This window comes from Nanorana parkeri, unplaced genomic scaffold (genome assembly GCF_000935625.1).
Source record: "Nanorana parkeri isolate BGI_ZX_2015 unplaced genomic scaffold, ASM93562v1 scaffold199, whole genome shotgun sequence".
In the NCBI taxonomy this organism is placed as follows: domain Eukaryota; kingdom Metazoa; phylum Chordata; class Amphibia; order Anura; family Dicroglossidae; genus Nanorana; species Nanorana parkeri.
Window position 1 is genome coordinate 913,595 of NW_017306467.1, and position 5,298 is coordinate 918,892.

A 5,298-nucleotide genomic window follows, 5' to 3' on the forward strand; every position below is an offset into this window, starting at 1 on the left:
AAGTAAATGCTGGAGCAAGAGAGAGAAGTTGGCAGGCAATGTGCTAAGAGAGGAGGGCCAGCAGATAGAGTGCGAGAGGAGTGGCACAGCGAGACAGTGTAGTGAATTTAGGTCTCAGCTCTAGGCAGACCTACACAATTGTTTAGATAGTAGCACAAAATGATTCCCTTATCCTGTACGTTGACTCCTACAAGCATGGGAAAGGCGGACATCTGATACTGGGAAGAACTTACATCCAGTACGAGAGATCACGGGGAGAGAAGTAAGTGATATTTGTACATATAAAGACAGGTGTATAGGGATAGCTGTTGTTATGGCACTTCTAATAATCTATCAGAACGTTAAAAGCGTTACCCGATTCACAAAGCATTAACACAAGTTTAAGGATTTTTATTTTCAGCCATGTGACTCATTTTTAAATGTCACAGGACTCAGCAAAAAGCAATTGTCACTTTTTTTTAACAATAAGGATCCTTATACTGGTGTGTTTTTACTTACAGATTCAGCAGATCTGACAACAAATAATAAAAGACAAATGTGATTTAATTGGCAGATTAGAAAATATAAAATACAGACAACCTATGAGAAATAGAAGGTCAAATCAGTACTATACAGGATAAGTATCACTATTGTGTCATCTACTTACACAGATGTATCATTTTGTATTAAGCAAAGATAAAGGGAAGCAAAATCTAGAGAAAACATTTGACAGTAACGGAACATTTTGCTGTGATATTTTCATGTAACAGAGAAAGGGTGTTAGACTTTGGTGAATTTATATTTTGTTTCAACATCCATTAAGACAGTCAATGGTGGTTTAGTAACTTCATTAGTAAGCAGTGGGACTAAAAGTGTCAGCAAACCCTATTTAGGGTTTTACCTGCACACAGAAATATAATAGAATCAACTGATTGTACAAAATAGGAGTATATTGTTCTTGGACAGTGAACCGTGTCGCAGAATTCTTTTTTGAGGCTTTTATACTTTTATGGGGTTTTATATTTGCTTGTGTCCCTGCTGGGGAGTTTTGTTCTCTCAATATGTTCTGGTGATCATTGACACTGGGACTGAAAGGGAGTTTTAAAGCACTTTTGTCGTCATAACAGCACCCCTCCCTCCCGATCCATTCACCAGTTTTAAATGAAACAATACCTTCTGAAGACTTTATAATACTTGTCTATGTCCCATGCCAGGATCAGGGATCCAGCGCTGACGTTTATGCCCACCATGTTGCATCTTTCTGATGTCATTTCTCCACTGCATCCTGAGAGGACCCTTCTGCTTGCATGAAGGAGCTCTCCTGTTCTGCAAGACAAAAGAGAGAAGGAAATGCAAAAGTTTAGGCTTTAGGTATTTTATGTAAAGGCGAAACTTTGTTTTTAGTTTGGGATAGAGCATATCCAAAGCAAGTGCAGGTAAATATTACAATAGGAAACCTGTTTCGGTCAGATCTGTCTAAAGGGGGAGTTTGCTCACGCTTCCTGTTGAGTCTCTAGTACAGGATGATAAAGGGAGTCTTCCTAGGGGGACAAACACTTCAAAAAATAAACCGATATAGGTTTTAACCTATTCAATCAAAAATGGCTTTACATATACTTTAAGTTTAGGGTTTTTGTTATAAGGTTTACAGGCATTTGCCAGATTAAGCAAGACTGTAAACCAAAAGTAAGGTAAAAAAGAAGAGACTGTGAAAGTCTCTTTTGTCATAATAGCTAATGGGTGTAATACAGCATTTCTGCAAAGATGAAGTAACTCCCGTGCGCATTGCCTGGGCGTTACTTTATCAGGCCTGGCCAATCAAGCGGACGAAGACTCCAAATCCAGAAGTGGACTGGGGAGAAGATGGAACGGCCAGAGAGGGAGAAACGCAACTCTGGAGGGGATCGCTTTGGCAGGTAGGCAGGTAAGTCTGATATTATGTGTTAATATACTGTACATACTAGCACATTATGGCTAAAAGCTCCACTTGGGCATTTTTTTCATTTTTAAATTCTACTTTACTTTTGCTTTAAGCACATTTCTAAGTAGACGGCTATAAAGACTTAAAAGAGAACTATGAGGTAAGTGTTTTTCCCCATAGTTCTCTTAAGGGTCACGGGAGGACATATACTAGCGTTCTCCCGTAAACAAAAGGTCAGTATATCGCGAGCTACAGCTTGCGGTATATTGAGGCCGCCGGGACAGATCCCAACATTACGGTCGAGATCCACCCAGCTGCGTGATTGACCGCCGGCTCTGCCTATCCAGAGCCAGCTGTGCCCGCCCGCCCCCTCCCCGTCCGTTCCTCCAGTCAGCGCTGGAGGATTGGAGCGGGGAGGGGGGAATCCCTACAGGGAGCCGTGAGTGACAGCCATGGCTCTCTGCAGGGACAGGATCGAGAAGCGAGCGAGCGACGGTATGTGTTCTCTCACTTTCCGATCTATTGAGCCGACGTGTGACAGTTTCATTGTCACAAGTCCGCTCAAACTATGGGGATGAGTGAAAATCACTCGCCTCATAGTTCTCATGTAACTCTTCCAATGGCATGCCTCAGCATCTCCACGCTTACCCACACTGGGAGGAATTCCTAAAAACTGGAGGAGACAGAATCTGGAGCAGTTGCCCACGGCAACCAATCAGCTTCTCTGTTTTATTTTCAATGCTTAACTGAACTCACTGAAGCCGATTGGTTGCCATATTTTGTCTGCTCCAGTTGTTATGAACTCCCCCTCACCCCCCTGTGTCTTACTCCTCCCAAAAAATATAAACAAAGTACCCTTCATTAATGTGCAGATTAAAGGGGTGACCTTTACTCTGTATATGATGCCAGTTAAAGCAACCCTACCAGTATATAACAAAGTAAATACAATTTGTTCCTTTTTTACCTTTTATTACCCTTTAACTAACCCTAATATGCCCCAATGAACTGCTTCTTCCTTTTCCACCCTTAGCTATAATGTTTTTGCTCATTCTTTTTATTTCAATTTTTTTAACTGTTACTATTGACACTTCTTTCATTTTCTTAGTTCTTTAACCCCTTTCACTGCCAAGGCCTTTTTTTCATTTTCTGCACACGTTATAATCCACATTCAGGCCTGAAAATTACTTCAAACCTCCAAACATTATATATTTTCTGAAAACCAACACGCTGTAACATTAAATGGCGGCAGTTGCAAATTTTTTTGCTGCACGATATTAGTCCTTGAACTGGAGAGAGTCCAGCAGAGGGCAACAAAACTAATTAGGGGAATGGAGGACCAGAGCTATGAGACAAGGCTTCCGTAAACATGTTTACGCTGGAATTAAGGAGATTAAGGGGGGATATGATTTTCATGTACAAGATGTTCAATGGTGACAGCAACATTGGCAACAAACTGTTTGAGATTAACTCCATTACAAAGACTAGAGGCCACCACCTAAAGTGCCATCGGCAGTAATTTCAGCCAAGAGTGTAGATTTGTTCAAGAAACGTTTGGACAATTTCTTGAGGGACCGTAATATCCAGGGATACCAGTATCCCTAAGAATGAGATGATGCGTGGACCTATATGGGTTGGACTTGATGGACGCATGTCTTTATTCAACCCCAAATACTATGTAACTGTGTAATTAGTGCAACTCTTTATTAAACCCAAAAATTAAGTGCAAAATGCACTTAAGTTAAATTTAGTGCCCCAAACACAAAATCATGCTCATTTTTTTGGGGGTAAAATATAAAAGATAAGGGTAGAATGAGTAAATAGATACCCAACATGGCCAGGTTAAAAATTGTGCTTGTCTGTGAAACGGCGATAAAATTCAGTACCCCAAAAGTCCATAGACTACGCTTTAAGATCCCCCACAGGTCATCAGTTTAGAGCTACATGTAAAGATTGGCCCTAGAATCTCTGACATGTGCGGCTATACCCAACATGTGTAGCGCGATCGACGGTTTTTACGTAGGCATTCCCAACGTGAGTTTATATGAATGCGCACATGCTCGCACTTCAATAGCTTATTGCTCAGCTTCAGGAGCCGGGCAATGACAGCTCAGGGAACAGAAGGGATGCAATACGTGTCACTCTGGGTCCCATAGAACGGGGAAGAGATCGGTACAATTTGTAGTCTTAAGCAACAACATAGTTATTTCCAAATCAATAGACTTATAGCAGAAATGTAAACAATTATTTGGGTGTGCAGGTGTGAGCAGCGCCGAAGGCAGCAGGGAGCAGAGGGGCGGCAGGGGTGTAGAATCTCCTGACGCCCGGGATATGCACTTGCCCGGGCCGGTAGTTGTTTTCTACATTTAGCCTTGCTTTGGGCAAGCAGGGCTAAATGTAGAGTGGGGAAGACGCTCGTTCTTTAACGATTTGATCTTGGCGATGTGGCCAAGATCACTTGTAATAACACTGCAGGTCCGTCCTCTCTCCTCCACCGCGCTACCTCTCTCCTCACTGGAGATCTTCAGGCTCTGTCCTCCCCCCAATGGCCTCCCCCCTAAACCCCCTGTAACACCCAGTGCAAGCACAGGTTAAGGGTAGGATCTCAACTGCGGAGCTAGGTGGTGTGACCCACAAGTAGAGGGATTGACAGCTATTCAGGCTTGAACCTCTGACGTCACTCAGACTAACGGTGAGTTAGAGGCTCTTGCATCATACGCCGTGTGAAAACAAAGTGTCTTTAGCAGTGTTATTACTTCATAAGCAACTGCTGAGTTGATAAAATTATATAGGATCTCAATTAAGGTAAGTGTGTGATGGGAACGGTAGTTCATACAACAGGATCACAGGCAACGTTATTTGTGAACTAGTATCAACTTCAGATCAGCAATATCATCGTATACCTTCAGAACAGCAATCTCTCAGTATATACTTCAGATTTAGAAATGTCTCAGTATAAACTTCAGATCGGCAATGTCTCAGTATAAAGTCATTGAGCAAAACAAATCATGAATTTGTATAGCGTGAGAAGTCCTGCAACCACAGAGGCAGGGTACTTGCGGTTTCTCAGAAGAGAGGTTATACTGATAGTCCTTAGGCAAATCCAGGTCTCCTTCAGGGGGTCTCTGTGGAGAGGGTCAGGCAGTGTAGAAAGGGTTCTGGTTCCAGGGAGCAGCCTCACTGTGGGTAGAAGCTGGGCGTTCGATCCTCAATAGTGGAACGCCCTGCTACCATTGAGGAAGGATTTAAATAGCCCGGAAGTGCGGGAAAATCGGCAAACGGTCTCTTCCGAGTTCCACGCTGGACCACATCGGCCGGCGTCCTATTGAAGGGGCGTGACTACGACCTCTTACTTCCTGGTGCGTTCCACAGTGGAACGCACCCGAGCCGCTCGCGTCAAT

The 5,298-nt window shown here is 43.0% G+C and overlaps 1 protein-coding gene across 1 annotated transcript in view; it reads left to right on the plus strand.

Annotated features, from left to right (window-relative positions):
* The first annotated feature begins 231 nt into the window (after positions 1-231).
* The window catches only part of GAL3ST1 (galactose-3-O-sulfotransferase 1), a 41,619-nt gene continuing 36,552 nt past the window's right edge, over positions 232-5,298 (plus strand). The window contains exon 1 of the mRNA XM_018555500.1: positions 232-262. The gene's annotated coding sequence lies outside the window, so the exon portion shown is untranslated. The remainder of the gene's footprint in view (positions 263-5,298) is intronic.